The sequence below is a fragment of the Pinus tabuliformis genome, chromosome 7 (assembly GCF_031772625.1).
Source record: "Pinus tabuliformis cultivar Carrire ecotype Pingquan chromosome 7, CPIR1, whole genome shotgun sequence".
NCBI classification, from domain to species: domain Eukaryota; kingdom Viridiplantae; phylum Streptophyta; class Pinopsida; order Pinales; family Pinaceae; genus Pinus; species Pinus tabuliformis.
This window is the reverse complement of record NC_142293.1, coordinates 1,482,719,654-1,482,739,903: the sequence shown is the minus strand read 5'-3', so window position 1 is coordinate 1,482,739,903 and position 20,250 is coordinate 1,482,719,654.

Sequence of the window (20,250 nt, the reverse complement as noted above, 5' to 3'; positions counted from 1 at the left end):
TAAAAAAAAATTATTATTATTTGTTTATAAAAAATTATTATTTTTAAGAACTATAAACTTGTTATCTAATATTTACTATTTTTCACAATGTAATTTTTTAATATACAATTTACTATTTGCTATACTTTTGTAATATAGAAATTTCTATTTTTTAATTTTTAATATTAATTTTTTATTAACAAAAAAATACTCTACAAAATTAATAAAAATTATAATTTTTTACATTTTAATATAAAAAATTCCATTTTATTTTTAAGTAACAATTTAAATTGTAATTTAATTTTACTTTTGAATTTGGCCAATAACCTCACCAAGGTTAAGCAAAGACAGGTTGCCCATTCCTTTGTGGGGCCAGCCCTTAAAGCCCAGAATCAACCTATTAAAAGTTAACCCCAAGTCAGATTAACTCCCCCAGTGCCTCAGAGAAAATCAAGGCAAGAAAAAGCGGATCTGCCCCCAATATTCCAGGGTACAAGCAAACGTAATTGCACCTCCTCCCCTTGTTATTAATACTGTTATGGACCAAGAGGAGCAGAGCTAGCTGACTCACCTATGCACCTAACAACCACTTTCACATATCGCTAGAACAGGTTATTGTATTCATTCATTTTCCGTCTGCGCATTAACCTCCGGACCAGTATGAACCATTTTTTCTTCCAACTAATACATAGATAGTAACGATATTTATTATACAAACAGAGGAAAGCATGGAACGGAATGACATCGTTCTTTTATGGTTTCCGCAAGCTATTTCATTAAGGAGGAGGTATAAATTTCTTAGGAAGTATTTCAACCATTACTAGATCTCGGAAATGATAAGGAAATAAATACCATAGTAGTTCAAAAATTATAATAATTAGAAACAAATTTCTTCACATACTTCTACAAGCCAGTGTATAGAGGATTGGTAGAAATTTAAAAGGAGTGGATAAAGGATGCGCAGAAAATCAAAAGATCATAATAGCTTTAGATAGGATTTGAGGGTATGTTGAGTGTTTATTTTCGAAATTGAATGAGTGTGAGTTAAGTTAGATAGTTAATTTTACTATTCATATTAAAAAAATATGATTTTACATAATACCTCATATGAAAAAATTTGAAATGAATCTACTCAAAATTAATAAAAATAAATGAATAAATAAAAATAAGTAAAAAATAGTTTATGTCAAGTAAATCGAATTTGAAATTTATGTCCAAACTTAAATCTAAACTAACTTTTTTTAGTATTTTAAATTTAATTAATTGAAAATTTAAAATATTGTTATCATATCCTCTACATTAAAAATGTTATACATACTTTTTTATATATAATTTCAAAGCATATTTTTATATATTTTTAAATTAATTATATCTAGTCCGCATGGGGTAGCTCAAGTGGCAATGGCCGTGGAAATGAAGTCTCACTGAACCGAAGATCTTGGGTTCGATTCTTGTGCTACCCTCCCCGGAAATGGAGTGAATAACAGACATGTAAAAACTCGAAAATGAGAAAGTCTTACCAAAGCTTATATATATATATATATATATATATATATATATATATATATATATATATATATATATATATATATATATATATATATATCTAAAATAATAGAATCTAAAATGATACACAATGTAAAAAAAAAGTACATTTAAAAAATATTCAATAAATTTTAGGTTTAAACCAATTAATTCTTAATCATATATATAAATAATTCTTTATTTTAATGATGATGCTGATGATGGTTAACGTCCACTGAGGCCAAACTTTGGTCTATTGGACCTAAAGAAACGAATTATTTAGTTTTATTTAAGATTTTATTCCTATCCTCAAAAATATTAGAGAGAAGCCTCCCGAGCTCACTATAATTTTGACAATGTAAAAGGCTAGGAAGGTCAGTGTTGCAACAAATATTTTGAAACTGAAATCTAATGTGGTTGTTTCTGGGGCACTCTAAGAGGAAGTAATTTTCATCCTCGATGTTCGTATTCTCACAGAGATGGCCGAACCTTTCCATCCAGGGGGTTTTAGGAACTGCCCAACGACCTGTTTCACTATGGAGCTCATGAGAGTTCGTTCTAATCTTGGCTATATTAATTTTCTTCTTTGAGCTAGTTAAAACAGAGAGATACTTTTGATCTTTTAGGGTGGGGTTGATGATCTCCTTATAATATCTTAATTTTCTTTTAGCTGCTAAATCTTTCTCACACCACATTTTTTTCTTTGAACTTAGAAGTAACAACATTTTTAATGTTATTAATGTTTCGCAATGCAACATTCTCGTCGATCTCCCAGTGGTTTAACCAGGCCCTGGTGTCTTTATCCCAACCTCGTTTGAGCCTTAGGTGGTTTTGGCTAGAATTTAAAGCTATCTTAGGAAGTCTATGGTCTCCTATGTTATTGAGTTTGTGCTTGTACAACAGAAGCCTAGTCATAGCTAGGCTCTCGATAGGGGAAAGACACACTTCTATAAGGAGAATAGGATAGGGTGTGTTGCTTTTAATTTTGAGTTTATACGTTATAAAACACTTCTGGATTTGCTCAATCTTTCTCGAGGATTCTCTAGAGATGCTACAACCCCAAACCTCACATCCATATAAGATAACCGGAGTGACTAAAGTTTCAAAGAGGAACTTCTTTCTATCCCACATTACGAGGTTTGTTGTTTTACAATTATTTTCAAGACCAAAATAAGTTTTCCATCCCCCATTAATCCTTTTCTCAATGCTATAGTTCCAGTTGAGCTTGTGATGAATATCAATTCCTAGGTACTTGTAGGAAGACACTTCCTCCAAGTTACTATTGTCATACATAAAATTAGCGTAAGTGTCCTTCTTGGATTTGATAATCATAACTTTTGTTTTGTTAGTGTTAACAATCATACCCATGGTAGCGCATAAATCCTTAAGAAGTATAAGTTGCCTATCAAAATTAGATGGGCACCTTGCGAGAAGAATAATATTGTCAGCGTAGAGAAGAAGGATGATGACTATCCCAACTAAGATCGTGCCAGCACATCCTTCTTCCTCTAAACAACCTTCTAGTTTGTCGATGTAAATGCCAAATAGGGTAGGGGATATGGGGCAACCTTGTTTAACTCCGATATTACACTTGATATCTTTCGACCACCCCTCATTTCTCTTTAACTTTGAAATTACATTCTCGTATAACCTTATAGCGACAGCTCTCAACTCAAAAGGAACCTTTAGCTCTTCTAATATGTTCGAAAGGTTGTTTCTAGGAACCATATCGAAAGACTTTCTAAAGTCCACAAAGCAACAAAAGAGATTGGATTTATCATTGCGGCATTCCTCCACAATGATCCTAAGCGTAATGAGGTGGTCTGTTGTTGAGTGCTGCTTTCTAAAACCCACTTGGCCTTTAGCCTGCTTACCTTCACTTTCAAGTCATCTGCTCAACCTCATTTCCAAAATAATACCATATAACTTGGCTAGGAGAGGGTTGATTATAGTTGTCCGATAATTAGAGGGGTTATTTGTATCCCCACTTTTAAAAATAGGGATAATGAGGCTTTGAGTCCATGGTTTAGGGAACCCTTGCTCGACTGCTTGATTGAAAATCTTGTGAATGTGGGGGATGAGGACCAGACATCCAATATTTAAGATTTCCTCCTGGTAACCTTCAATTTCCTGAGCTTTCCCATTAGCCGAGCGATTAATCCCAAAATCAATGTCTTCTAATGAGAAAACTTCTTTCGTTGTGAGCAGGGTTTCAAAGTTATACATGACATTTGGAGATTCATAAAGCTTTTTAAGATAGGAATTCCAGTCGTGTAAAGAAATTTCATTATTATCTTTAGTTTTCCTAGTTAGAATCCGCCTCCATAATTTCTTAGGAGCTACCTTAGAGAGGTGTAAGAGATTCTCTGTCTTTTACGAATATACTGCCTTTTTTTCCTTTTAGTTAGGGCTTTGTATATTTTTATCTTGTCAATTTTAAGAGATTCATCAACAACTTCCTTAATTGCTATCCTCGCACTTTTACAATCTTTGTCATACCATGGGTTGGTTTTGCTATTTCTTTTATTACTTGAAACTTCAATTGAGAACTTGTTAATAGAATATGAGAGGGTTGTAGTAAAATTATGATAGAGATCTTCTATGTTGTCTATACTAGATAAAGGAAACAAATTAGTTTTTAATTCATTTAGAAAGAGATCTTTCTTATTTCTATCAAAGATTAACTTCTTCTGGCTATAATGATTATTTTCTATGGGATCTCTATGCATGACAAAATTGAGAGTTATAAGTAAAGGCCTATGATCATAGTTAGGCTCGTGGTCGTTTAGGATGTCAAAATTTGTTATTTCGTTGTATAAAGGGAGATCGGAGATAACATAGTCTACCACACTGCTACCAAGCCCATGGATGTAGGTCATCTGGATAGAATTGGGCCACTTCTTTAGGCCATTGCAAATTATGAGATCCTGAGCACTACAGAGCTTGACTAGCTCCGAGCTAAGCAAATTCTCAGTAAGGTCTTCAGAGCTCCTTTTGTACCGGCTAGCCAGAGGAAGGTCTTCGTCTAACCAAAAAGGATTAGGGTTGGAATGATTTCTTAGAAGAATAGCTTGGTTGCTTGAAGTTCGAGCATTAAAGTCACCCATTAAAAGGATATTGCCTTCATTCCTTAGGCTAGAAATATCATTCTCTAAACCATTGTAAGGACTATTTTTATCTAGATTCTTTTTCTTATAGAAGTTAGAATTGATGGGGGAAATAACAAGTTGCTATGCAGGTCTTTTTATCATAAATGTCAATAATTTCTATCCAACTGTATTGGTTGTAAGGGTCATTTTTATAAATCCTAACATGGGGAGAGATGTTCTTCTTAATGTAACAAGTTATACCCCCAATGCCTCTACAGGAGGATTGCTTATTCCAGGTAGACCATAATGTAAAGCCATCTATGTTAGGGACCTTAGATTCTTCGTGCTCCCAAGTTTCAACAAGCAAAATAATATCAACATCATTCGAGATCCAACTTAGCTTGGGGCCTTTGTTCCATGGAAAGCCCCGACAGTTCCAAGAAAGAATCTGGAGCATGTTGAATTGCTATTTATTATTATCTTTTTGGTTTCTATCTCGAATAACAACTTTTCTATTTCTGATTATTGCTCATTTTCATTCCTTCCTAGCTTCATTTACCTTTTGAACCTCCTTTCTCAATTATGCTTGATCTTCTGGAGTGAGATCTTCATTTATAAATATTCTCGTTCCTTTTAGACTTGAGGTTTTACTAAGTATTTCATACTTATGGTCACTACAGCTCACCTTTATTCGGATCAACCTTCCTTTATTCTCAGTTAGTTTCCCCAACCTTGTTGCTTCTGTGAGACACGCTGTTTCAATTTGTAATCTGTTATATAATTTTGTCTAGGCTATGGCTAAAGTATCCTCTTCTACCTCCTCTTTCAAACCGAAGATTATAAGGTTCAAGGCCCTTTTGTTACACTCATAGTCTAATTCTATCAATTTTTTCATTTCATCTTTAATTGGTTTGATATCTAATTTACCTGCCACACTATTTAGGGTGAGGCTGCTATTAACTTTTTCTTCTAACTCTTTAATCACGTCCTTCATTTTAAGACTCTCTAAAGTATCAACATCTACTTGCTGGGATGTTTGGTTCATATCTTGGTTTTGTTTTTCTATAACCTGTAACCTAGTCTCCATTGCCTCCATCTTATTCTCCAATAGTTCTATTTTATTTTCTATTTTTTTTGGATCTTGTCTTCAAGAGATGTGAATTTATTTTCCAGCATGACTGCTAAGTTTGTTTGTAGCTTGACTTCTCTTTCTTCTCTACATTTCTCTAAAGACTCTATATACTCATAGAGGCTCTCTAGAGTAACTATGCTAGGTCTACCTTTGGTAATCTTTGGTAATTGTGGTGAATTATTCATACTTGAAAATATATGAGTAGATACGTATTAGAAATATATAAGGAATGTGTGCACCTGATATTAGCAAGCCGGACCACAGACGCACGTGCCCCAGATTGTTTTTCTATTACTACAGAGAGATTGTAAATTATGACCACAGAGATCGTAAATTATTACCGTAGAGAGATCGTAAGTTATTACTGCAGAGAGATCGTAAATTATTACCGCAGAGAGATCGTAAATACATCACCCTTTATTATAACAACATTGTTATTTATTAAATAATAATTATTTATAATAATACATCACCCGTAAATACATCACCCTTTATCATAAAAACATTTTTATTTATTAAATAATAATTATTTATAATATTATTATTATTAGATTTTTTTATTAAAAAAGGGTATATTGTGATTGTGATAATGTTATTGCTTTTACCTTTTTTTTTGTACATTTCTATTTCTGACTTTTGTTTATTGTGCGAGAATGACTTGATTTGAGGTTATGTATTAAAATAATGTCCTTAAAAATTAAAAATAGAAATAAAAATTCAAAAAATACAAAATATCAATTTATATTGATTTTATATTTATTATAAATATTTAAAGATTAAATATTTTAAAGAGATATTTGTATTTACAAGGATTTCTTTTTATAAGTTAAAACAAATATATATCATTGATAATAATAATAATCTCAATTTAAGAAAAGAAAACTTGATGTGTGGGACTTACTTGTACCATAAGATATTTACATTTGAATCTATGATCTATTTTAAGGAAGTATATGCTCTTAACCATTCAAATATATTAATAGTGTGCTACATCTAGGAGGAAGATATGTAATTCTTTTTATAATTAATATGAAGTTAACACACACTACATATAGATATATATGGGATCAATTTTTGAATTTATAAGTTAAGAGAAAAAAGTTTGGTGAAGTAAGAATTTTTAAACTAAACTAATCTCCAAAAAAATTACATTGCGAAATTCAGATAATTTGAAATTTTTTATAACTATTATTAAATAACTAAATCTATTAACCTAAATTATTATATATTAAATAATAAAGTATTGTATATTATATATTTATATATAATATTATATAAAGGGAAAAATATAATTAATTAATATCAATTTTTTTTTTTATATAGTTTATAAAATTATACGTAAAATAATTTAGATTTATGAAGTCTTACACTTTATATCACTGAAGTGAATTATTACTAAAAGGAAACTTATATTTCACTTTACATAAATTATATAACTCATTTTTTGGATAAAAAATTATAGTTGAACCAAGAGATCCCTTCAAGTAACTCTCTAGTTAATATAACAAAATTATACAAATATTTTGTGATCATAACAATGACCAAAACTATATATAAAAAAAAAACATATATATATATTTAATAAATATTTAATAAATATTTTAAATTTAAAAATAATTTAAATTTTAGGAAGTTTATTTTCCCCCAATGGTTTGTATTTCTCAACCCTTCAACTCATCATCATGACGTTTGAACGTGACTTAATAACCCTACACAAGCTAACCAATCTACTCCTCTTTAATGATAAAGTGCATATTAAATTTTGGATCGTAATATTTGATGGCCAAAATTTTCAATGATGAATAATTTTACGGCCCAATTCTCTCCATTTATTAATATATATATATATATGGAATCGGGCAAGCCCCAACCCTACGCAAAACCGGTCTTAGTTTTACCGTCTTTCGATCTTTTTCAACTATTTAATATATATATAAATATATATATAATTTTAATATGCATTTTTATGTTATAAAGATGCTAAGCGATTTTAGAACTTCTTATTATAAATATTATATTTATGTTTAAGATTTAATTACAAATAGTATTGCTTTGTTTTTATTATTTAATGAAGAGTTGTATTTAAATTTATTAAGATATTAGTATTTATAAATGAAGTTTTATGATTATTTATATTATTAAAAAGTATTGTTACTATATATTCAACTTCTAAATTTAAGATTTGAATGTCAAATTTGTTGCCATGAAAGTCTATTTTTCTTGTATCAACATTGATGGGGTGTTTATTTAGGAATAGGGTTTCAGAATTTTAATTTACTTATCAATAATTATTATGTGGATAGTAGCAATTCAACCTCCACTAAATATTCTAGAATATTCTTAGTAATGCATAAAAATCGAAGGATGACATTTCTCTACAATGTAACTTATTATTATTATTAAAAATCAAGTTATATTTTAATTATTTTTATGATTTTTTTTAATTTTTTTATTTTAGCAATATGAGAGGTATTATGAAATAAGTATTTTAATATTTACTATGGATGATGAGATGTTGATATAACATCCATTGACAGTGTTTTCATGGTAGCATACATAAACCAAAGGTTGAGATTTACCTTAAAAAAAATTAATGTCATTTTTGTTTTTTTAATTAAACTAATTAATTAAAAAAAATTGTCATATAAACAAGTGTCATATAAAGTGAGTCATGGTTTTTTGGGCATATAATATTGATAGGTCACTAGATTAGTCCATGGTATTGTAACAAAGCCTATCTATAAATTAAGAATATCTAATATAGGTGAGATGTGTAGATGTAAGGTAACAAAGTTTGTGAACATCTTTCAATGTCGGAAAATTAATAGTCAAATTAAAACATATGTAAATATAATATGTAAAATGTAAATGAAATTCAAATAATTTCACCTGGGAATAATTTATCTCCGTCATATTAATTTATAAAAAGAATTTTTAGGAAACAAAAATTAATAAATTAGATAAATATAATTTACAAAACCATGGACAAAAACTAATAAATTAAATAAACATAAAGTACACAATCAAATCCAACCACTAAAAATGAATCGTTTAGTAAAGTTAAAGACTCAAGCGATATTTATATATAATATTTAATTTAATAGAAATTAAAAATCATAATTTAATAATAATTTTCAAATAAATTATGATTGATAAAAAATAACTAATATTGATGTAGCAAAGTTGAATTTGGCCATCAAAATTTAACATTGTAAACAAATTATTATACAAATTATGTGTGGGGTCCATTAAAATAATTAATATAAATTATAACTATATATATATATGATTTACTGAATGCAAAAAGACCTATAAACAAGTGTAATATGCAACATTGTTGTTTAGTACTTACATCTTATGCAAAAATTAATTCATAATTTTAAATAAAAATGTTTCTTTAAATATCCTGTAAAACTTTAAACTAATAATAAATTTGTTACAATCTTTGTAACCTAATAATAAATAAAATGTATAATTTAATATATTCAATAATAATAATAATAATATAATTTTAAATTAATATAATATAAAAAAATATTTTATAAAATTAAATTAAATAAAATATTCATAAAATATTAAAACTAATAGATCATATGTAACACCATAAACAAATCTTATAGGGAATATGCGAATTAAATGAAATAGTAAAACTAAGATTATTATTTATCACACATAACAGTGGTGGATGTGGACCTTAATGGCAGCATTACTCTAATTTGATCATTTTGATCTATCTTGCATTAATTTTTCACATGGCTCCACTCGGGGTATTAGGCCCGTAAGCAGACTTCCATTTACATTCCTTTGGTACGCCAATACATGCGGCATAACCATGGTCTATTCTACTGCATGCATCTGACAGAGAGTTAAGCCTGCCTGTGACAGCTGGCCTAGTCCTCACCCGTTAATCTCTAGTGGGCAATCTGATGGTGGGAAGGGTTTAGGGTTTTTCCAACTAACCACCTCACTGCGTTTGGCCAGTTCTGGGGTCATTTTTTATTGGTTGTTTGAGGCCTCTGCCACTCTGCAACGAGGTTGGCATTCGAGTTTCAGGTCGTCTCATGACCACTTCTGTTGTGTGCTATTGCAATATCTATCCACCTTTCACTGGAAGGTACCCAAAAATACTTTCCCTTGCACTATTCCGGTTTCCTATACAGCTTGAGCTTAGTTTTTGCTTCAATCTTTCATCTGGGTCAGTGTTTAACGGATGGCTTTCACCTTCCATGGGTGGCTCAATGGTTTTCCGGTTTTGCGAGAGGTAGCCAGATCTGATGTTGGTTTCTGGAAGGTAAGCATGCAGTTTCTTCAGGTTCATAAATTCCATGGGTTTCTTCTTACATTCCTTCACAGATTTCTAGTTCTAAATTTGGCTAATTGATAATCTTTGTTGTAATGAAGGTGGACCGCCATCTGTTGGAATCCTCCAGGCTCAGGTAATGTCATCGCCCTCTCGGCATCATTTTTCTTTTTTACTTAGCAGGTTTCCCTCCTAATGGATTCTGTGTTCGATGGAAAATGTTTGCAGGTATTCCACTATATCATCAAGTTCTTTGCATGGTTAAGACAACGTCTTTTGTGGTTTTAAGAATTTATATTCTCTGTGGTTATTTACAGGTTGGAAAACTCAGCTCTGGTTCATAATTGTTTTATTGTTATATGAGAAACGCACTACGAAAGAACTATTTGTAGGCAGAGGTTTTATGTCGAAACTCGTCGAGCTTCTTTTTCATTTAGATGTCTGTGTACAAATGTTAAGCTCTTCGCCGGACATTAGCAAGGGTTTTGAACTGTTTATATTAGTTTTAGTTAAGAGTTTACTTGGCTCTTTTTCTCTGAAAGACAATGTTGAACAAGGACTCTCTGTAATGCATATTTCCCAATAGGATTATGAACTCGAGGGTTTTGGGGTGATTTATCGGTTGGACAATTTGAGGCCGTTGAGCCCATTTTGCTGTGGAGAACTTAATTTCCACTTCTCGTTATAGTCGATATACATAATTAGTCCTTTGTGCTAAAAGAATGAATGTGTGGCTTATCTCATTATTGTCATCTCTTTAATGATCGATAGTGGTTTATTTCAGTTTACTTTTTAATGTAACAGCTCGGTAAATAGATAGTGATTTCTACATGTTAGACTTAGTTTTTCTTCTTATTCTATCTGATCAGGATTCCTGGACCTATAATCATAAAGATTATTTTTTACAATTTACCATAAAGATTATTTCTACAGTTTATCGTAAGGATTACTTTTACAGTTTAAGAGTATGTGAGTATCTATGTGATATTGGGAAATACTCTTTTTTTCATTGTTTGTACATTTATTGTCTTTCATGCATTACTTGTAACATTTACTGTCTGCTCTTTTGATTGCAAATTCAATTCTATTTTTCTATTCTAATGTACTTTTAAGGAATTTCTCTCCTTAGTTTATTCTATCACTTAAACGAGTAATTTTCATAATCGCACATCATTTCCTAAATAAAATCTGTGTTACTTATCTATTTAATACTTGTAAACATGTAACTCCAATTCAATCTAGAAAGTCTCTCCTCCTAGCCACGAGCCTGGAAATCACGTCCAGACTCTCCCTCGAGAACTTTCTTTTCTTCACAGTTAGAATAGATCCAACTACAGTCAGGTACCTTGGGCCTCAGGACTCACTGTCCAGCCTCAAGTCCTATACTTGGCAGACTGTGTTCGAGTATTTTCCCACTAGTTTCTTTCACACATCTCTAGGATCTCCTCTATGGACTCTTTCCTCATCTATATCTCCCTTCCTTAGGCAGATGGGTAACTGTTTCTTTTAACTACTGCAAATAGTTTTTATTTTTGTTAACATATTTGAACTCCTAATTATCCATTAATTAGGTAACCAAATGTATCCTGGCCTTCCAGCCTTAGTCATTATCATTTTAACAACATAAAGTAAGAAATTTAATGTAGTAAAACATAAAAATAAAACTTAGTAACTACAATAATTTTTTTATGTAGCTTGGGGTGTTACATCTCCCCCCCATATGAGGAACATCGTCCCTGGTGTTCTTCTTGATTTAAGAAAATAACGCCAGATAGGCTTTCTGCATAAACTCCTCCTCTTCCCAGGTGGCCTCATCTGGGCCAAAGTGCTTCCACTACACTTTAACCTAGGTGATGGCTCACTTCCGCAAGGTGGTTTCTCTCCGATTGAGAATACGAAGAGGTTATGCCAGAAAATCTCCTCTCGGTTTGACCTGCACATACACAATTCACAGTCACAGCTTCCTCAAAACAATTTATCCAAAAGTTATTTATTCTCCTTAACTCATTACCTGAATATTTTTCGAGCTAATTATATGCTGAGGGTTGTAAACATATTTTTTTAGCAAGGAAACATGGAAAACATTGTGGACCCAAATATGGCTCAGTAACACAAGCTTATAGGCTACCAGCCCAGTCCGTTCCAAGACTTGAAAGGGTCCACGGTACCAGGGTGCTAACTTAGCACAACCCCTGCATTGTAAGGAACTTTTCCAGGGCTTTACTCTTAGATATACATGATCTCCTGGCTGAAATTCTCTATATGTCCTCTTTTTATCTGCGTACATTTTCTTCCTATCTTGGGCAACCCTTATATTTTGTCGAACCTCTTTAACCATCTCCTTCATTTCTGCCAGCATGTCAGGACCCAAGGCTAGCTTATTAACTGGAATATTCCAATCTATGGGCACCCTGCACCTTCTCCCATACAACACCTCAAAGGGGCTCATGCCCAGTGATTCATGATGCCCATTATTCTACGCAAATTCCACTAGGTGGAGATAGTCTTCCCACTTACGTGGTTGTTGCATCACAAACATACGTAACATGTCCTCCAACACTTGATTTACTTGTTCAGTTTGTCTGTCCCTTTGAGGATGGTAAGATGTACTAAATTGGATCTGGGTACCCAATCCTGAAAAGAGGGTTTTCCAGAATGTGTATGTAAATTTTACATCCCTATCAAAAATTACCACCCTAGGTTTTCTGTGCAGATAAAAAAATTGCTTCATAAATATGTCTGCGATTTCCACAATTTTGTAAGTGGATTTCACAGGTATAAAGTGAGTGGTTTTGCTCAATTTTTCCACCACAACCATCATTGAGTCATGTTGCTTCTTGGTGCGAGGTAAGCCAGTGATGAATTATAGAGATGTGGTCTCCCATTTCCATTCCGGGATCGACAATGGTTGCAACAAACCAGCGGGATGCTGATGTTCCACCTTCACCAACTGACATTCCAAACATTTGGACAAGTACTCAATGACATCCTTCCTTAACCTGGGCCAAAAATACCATTTCTTGATGGCTAAAAACAACTTTTGGTACCCTGGGTGTCCAGCACATGGTTTCCTGTGAAACTCATCCAATATCAATTGTTTAACAGAGTTTTGGTTAGGAACATATATTTTGTTTTTGAAGGTAAGGATTTTGTCTGAATTTATTTCAAAATCTAATATTTCCCCTTTGAACTAAGCTTCCTTTGTCCACTCCCGAAGAAAAGTGTACTCTGGATCCTTGAGGGAGGATTCCTTTATGATTTTATGGATGTTTAAGCGTACCTAACTGATTTGGACCTCATAAATACAATGTACTTTCCTGCTCAATGTGTCGGCCACTCGATTTTCCTTCCCTCTAAGATGTTTCATTTTGAAATCAAACTCACTTAAAAAATTTGTCCATCTGCCCTGCTGAGCATTTAAGATAGATTGGTTAAAGAAATTTGTAAGGCTGCTATGATTCGTTAATAGCAAAAATTTCTTCCCCAACAGGTAGTGTCACCACATTTTAAGTGCATGCACTACCGCTATTAATCCAAGGTCGTAAGCAGAATATCGCTGCTCATACTCCTTCAATTTCCATGATTCATAAGAAATAACTTTTCCCTCTTGTGTCAACACCTTCTTTACTAGCATCCATGCAAACCACGAAAGACTTTTCCGGATCTGCTACCTTTAACACGGGTGCAGTGGTAAGTAGGTGTTTTAGTCTTTCAAAGCTTTGCTGACATTCGATTGTCCATTAGAAAGTGTGTCCCTTTTTCTATAAGTCATTGGGAAAGAGATTTTTGAAAATCCTTCGATGAACTGACGGTAGTACCAAGCCAAACCCAGGGATGACCTGATATCAACAACATTCTTTGGAACGATCCATTCTATAATGTTTTTGATATTTTCTAGGTCCACCGCTATTCCATCTGCTGATATAACGTGACCCAAGTACTGAAACTGACCTTTGAAAATGTCACACTTTCTATATTTAGCATATAACTGATTTTCCCACAGAGTTTGCAATACTATCCTTAGATGCTCTTCATGCTCCTCCTGATTCTTGGAGTATATTAAAATGTTGTCAATAAAAATCAATACAAATTTATCAAGATAAGGTTGGAAAATACTATGCATCAAACTCATAAAAGTAGTTGGGTCGTTTGTGAGGCCAAATGGAAAAACAACGAACTCGTAATGACCATAATGAGTTCTAAATGTAGTCTTGCAAATTTCCTCCTCCTTTATCCTTATTTGGTGGTAACCGAACCTTAAATCGATTTTTGAGAACACTTTGGCTCCTTCCACCTGATCAAATAGATCATCAATACGTGGCAAGGGATATTTATTTTTGATGGTTAGTTTATTTAACTAACGATAATCGATGCATAATCTCAAGGTTTAGTCTTTCTTCTGTACAAACAATACGGGGGCTCCCCAAGGGGAAACGCTGGGGCAGATATACTTTTTATCCAGAAACTCTTGGATCTACATTTTGAGTTCTATTAACTCAGGTATGCTCATGCGATAAGGGGCCCTGGATATAGGGGCTGCACCCAGAATTAGTTCGATGGTGAAATAAATATCTCGCTTGGGTGGTAATTTAGGAATGGATTCAGGGAATACATCAGCAAATTCCTGAATAACAGGAATGTTTTCCAAGGATGTAATTTTATTTTTGGAGTTCGTAAATCCCACCTTGACAGCATATATCTGACAACCATTCCTAATACATTTTCCTAGCTGACTAGCAGTAATAGGATGCAATTTGGTATTTGTCTTGATTCCTTGAAGTTCCTTCCTTTGCCCTGACTTAGTGATAAAACTGACAGTTTTCTGCTTGCAATCAACTAGGGACCAACATTTTTCCAACCAATCCATCCCTATTAAAATGTCATATGAACCCAAAGGGAGTATATTAAGGTCAACGTGAATGGGTTGTCCTGAAATTGTTATAGGACAACGTTTTGTTTTTGCAATTACCCTTCTTTTTGCCCCGGTGGCTAATTGAACTAACCATGGTTTTGGAAACTTACTGCTCTACAGTTGACAATTTTCTACCACCTTAGGACTAACATAGCTTAGGATAGCACCGAGAACAATCAAAATAGAGACAGGTTCTTAGCAATCATACCTTCACATTCGATCATGGTGGGTTGGTATTTTGCTTGATGATCATCCAAAACAACATTAATTCTGGGCATGCTCCTTAGCATTTCTCCAACTGTGGATGCTTCTTACATATTTGATAGTGGTTCTGTCCTTGCCTTATGTGGACAATTTTTGTAATAGTGGGGTTCTCTGCATCCCCAACATTGCAACGACGGTTTTGACTGCTGGTCATTAACAAATTTATTAACTCCTTATGACTGCCTATTTTTAGAATATGCAACTTTGGGCTAGTTCCTTGCTGGGAATTTACTGAGAGGTTTTTGTTGTATATTTCTACCATTAGTAAATTTTGTTTACCTGTTTAGGATCAGGTTCCTTCCCTTCCTATTCAATCCTCCTTTAGCTCCCTCATTTTTCTGTTTCATTTGCTGGTAGCAGAAGCGAGCTTTTTGCACCACATCATCCATTGTTCTTGGGTAATCAAACTCAAGCTTCTACTTCATAAAATTGGGTAGGCTACTAATGAAATGCCGAATTTTCACCTTTTCTTCTTGCATATAAGGCACATAGCACAGTAAGGAGGTGAATCGTTTTACATATTCATCCATGGTTAAGCTTCCCAATCTTAACTCATGAAATTCCTTTGCTTTTTCATCATAATAATGTTCGGTTAGATACTTATCCTTGAAATGCTTTTGAAATTATTTCCATGTAACTGGTTCTTCGTCGATTTTCCTCACCGTTTTGATTTCTTCCCACCAAAGGGTAGCCTTACCCCTTAACTGATAAACTGCCGAACATGCTTTCATTTTATCAGTGTAAACATAAATCTGAAAATATTTGCTCATATCAATTAACCAAGCTTTAGCTACCTCTTCAGATTCCCCTTCAAAGAGTGACAGTTTAATCTTTTTAAATTATCCTTGTAATTCGTCTTCCCTGTGTTTTTCAGCCGACTTAGCATTCTCTTCTCCATGTTGATCCATTGGAGTTTTCTCTTTGTCTTCAGCACTGGGGTCTGGATCTCATTGGTTCTGTTGATTGGATAGACTTCTAAGAATTATCTCATGTTCTAGTCGTAGTTGTTCATTGTATGTTCTTAAATTTGTCATCTCAGCACACAGCTGTTGAATGATTTCGAGTACAACAACATTAGCTTCACGAGATTCCTCTCCTAGTTGTATCCAAATATCAAGGTTGGCATTCACATAAGTTGTTTTTGGCGGGTTTGGTTGTCCTCGGCTCCTCTGCATTCTAACCCCTTTTGGTTTGATGCGGGTATTTGTGTTCACATGCATATTTACTTAGTTATTTTGAAGAAATCACATTTATTTCATATATACATAATTCCCCAAAGAGTCTCAGTGTACAAACCTGAGCTCTGATACCATTTGTAACACCATAAACAAATCTTATACGAAATATGCGAATTAAATGAAATAGTAAAACTAAGATTATTATTTATCACACATAACACTAGCAGATGTGGACCTTAATGGTAGCATTACTCTGATTTGATCTTTTTAATTTATGTTACACAGTGTATAAGGTTTGATCTATCTTGCATTAATTTTTCACATGGCTCCACTTAGGGTGTTAGGCCCATAACTAGTCTTCCATTTAAATTCCTTTTGTACGCTGATACATGTGACATAACCATGGTCTATTTTGCTACATGCATCCGATAGAGAGTTAATCCTGCTTGCGACTGTTGGCCTAGTCCTCACCAGTTGATCTCTGGTGGGCGATCTAACAGTGGGGAGGGTTTAGGGTTTTTCCAACTAACCACCTCACCGCGTCCAGCCGGTTGTGGGGTCATTTGTTGTTAGTTGTTTGAGGTATCTGTCACTCTGTGACGAGGTTGGCCTTTGAGTTTCAAGTTGGCTCATGACCACTTTTGCTGTGTGCTATGGTGATATCTATCCACCTTTCACTAGAAGGTACCCAAAAATACTTTCCCTTGCACTATTCCAGTTTCCTACGCAACTTGAGCTTAGTTTTTGCTTCAATGTTTCATCTGGTTCGGTGTTTAACACATGGCTTTCACCATCTAGGGGTGGCTCGATGGTTTTTTGATTCTGGGGGAGGTAGCCAAATTCGACGTTCGTTTCTAGAAGGTAAGCATGCAGTTTCTTCAAGTTCATAACTTCCATGGAATTATTTTTAAAATGAGTTCCCAACACTTAAAATGAATTACACGAAATAATTTTGTAATACGGTATTCAATGCATATTTAAACTGTTGTAAAGTGCATAGCTAATTGTTACATTCTTGTTTGGTGGGAAGGAATTTTGATGTTATTCCCTGCATCTGCGTCCTACCATTTGACTAGTTATAGGTGCAAGTGGGTATGTTCACCTAGTCACTTAGTTGATATGCCTTTTGAGTCAAAATAAAATCAAGTTTTTGTTGTATTTGTGAGCTACTACAATTCTCAGTTTTCTATGAAGAAATGCACTTGAAATGTTGTTAAAATTGTTATCACGGTTAGGAATGAGCTTTTCTCGAGTCTAGGTTTAGAAACATTATGAATTTGTTAGCCTCTAAGTGCTAGATATATTTCTGGAAAAGGTATAAAGTTAGAGGAAAGGTCTCTATGTTTAAATGTTGGAAATAGGTTTAAATATTAATTTAATTTTTTTTAGGAGATCATGTAAGTCGAGGTCTGAAGGTCAACCTGAATTGCATAGACTCTGGCGAGCTTTGTCACTTGATCGCCAACGGGGTGACCTGACTCACCACATTCGCAGGACAAGAGCTTATCAGTCAAGGAGGTTACGAGGTCAAGGGGTTGGACCACCCGACCCTTTTCATTACAACACCATGAGCTTGGCGTTAACCCCAACCTAGGTCGAGAGGTCAAGGGTCAGTCTTGACTCTTGTCAATTAAGCGTGCTCTAAAGGAGGTTGACCCTGACCTACCTTGGGGTTCATTATTTCCACATGGAAAACCACATGGGTACATTAGGTGCCACATGGGCTACCATGTGGCCATGCCAGGTGCCATGTGGGATGCCACATGGGTGCGTCAGATGCCACGTAGGCACCAAGTTAACGTGGTGAGGTGTAATTGGCTAAGATTTAAAAGGTCATAAATTTTGATATGTAAGTCAATTTGAGGCAAAATTTACATCATTGGAATAGTCTTGAAGAGAGGAACACAGTGACATTGTATATTTAAAATTATAGAAAAGTTAAAGAAAGACAAAAATTTAGCTCCCCTTCCCATAATTGTACTTTGGGAGATGGGTTAGCATATTAACCATGTCCTTCTAACTCTATTTGGGTTGGGGTTAGGAGGGGGTGTTTTTACTAGTGGTGTCAAATACGGGATCAGAGATGGTATCAGAGATGGACTCTACCATGAGAAAGAAAGCAACATGTTTTATTGTGAATGATTGAATTCATGCATGACTGATATGTCTTTACTGTTATTGAGGAAATAACAATTTGTGTTGACATAAATATGTTGTTTTCAATGCATGCATGGATACATTGGTGCTAACATGGTTGTTTTTTACTGTTGGCTTTGGTATAATAGCTCGGCAAAAGAAATTTCATGGCATGATTCATTATTATTCATTTACTTTATCATGTATCTAAAAATTTCATGTGAATGAAAGCACATCACAAGCAACAAAAAGGTAGGGAAAGACAAAGAAACTAATATATTTTGAAAAGAATGGTGTTGATACTTTTGGAGCCACCAACATTTAGGGGATCTCCCCAATATGTAGTGCCAACTAGACCTCAACCATTTGGATTAAGAGTCCCACTAGTGGGTGGTAGTGTAATGCCTTGATTGCGGTAATGAACATAGGTAAGTATGATAACTTTGGGTGAGATAAAGTTTGTGACCTTATGGAGAGTCAAGTGTGGTGCATGAAGGTTCTAAAACATGGAGGGGAAAGAAAGTGTTCCCATTAGAAGCCTGTAATAGTACACAACTTGAAAGGAACACAAGAGCGAAATGACATCACAAGCTCAAATTCAGAATAGTCCACAAATTAAAGTGACGAGTTAAACCAAGAACAAGCTTTCAACAAGATTCGTACAATTGTATACAAAGTAGTTCATAATAAAATGTGTAAGTTAAACAACATATATTTCCAACTCAACCAGAATATTCCAACTAAATTAACAACATATGCATGAAAACATGTTGGCTCTCATATTATTATTATACATACATACATACATACAACATTGATGACCACTCGTCACAATAGTGGAACATTAAAGTCAAGAACACCTACTACTCCAAATAAGTATACTTGCTCTATGCTATGGAGAAGATAAGGCTCTTCACAATACTCCCAAGCCTTTTCTAAGCCTACGCCTAGCCAAAAGCTTGGCTCCCTAAAGCCCTTTCTATGAGTTATGAGGTTCTATTTATAACAAAGGGTGGGGTGACCCTTGGCATTCCCCTTTGTGACTCTTTGACTACCCTCATGACTCTTCAACTTCCTTACAAGTAACTCATTACATAAAATGATGACCTTTCACATTCCACTAATGATACTTGGAATTTCACTTGCAACATATTTATAAATAATATTACATCTTTCCACATGTACCCATGTAAGACAAAATAGGCTAGAGACAACCTAACAAGACAAAAAAATATGATTCCGAAGTTTGGAGAAAGACCAACTCTGTAAACTCCACTTGATGCTTCTCAGTCACATATTGATGCCAAGCTTGGTACTGTACGATAGTGTCCCCAAATTGTTTGAAGTTGTCTTTCTGAAAGCGGACTCTTGCCTCCATGGCATCTGAGTATATGGTCTTCGAACCTATATCCAACTCATTTTGAAGCATGTGTATAAAGGTGTTAACCAGGAAAGAACAACCAATGTACTTCTGCATGTAGTGTGCATTTAGCTCCAAGTCTTCACTGTGGCCTCTCGTCTTAGCTGCTCCATGTACTCATCAATCTCTAGCCAGACTTGGTTCTTGGGTTTAGCATCGGTGACAGAACTTCTTGATGGTAGCATGTATGTTGTTGAGAGTTCGAACAAATGCTTTTCTTCTCTACTATAGGACATGCACACAGACAAATTCTCTATGCACGGTGACAAATATGTGATAGAGCTTCTGCATGGTACTCTTAAGTGTTGATACTTGA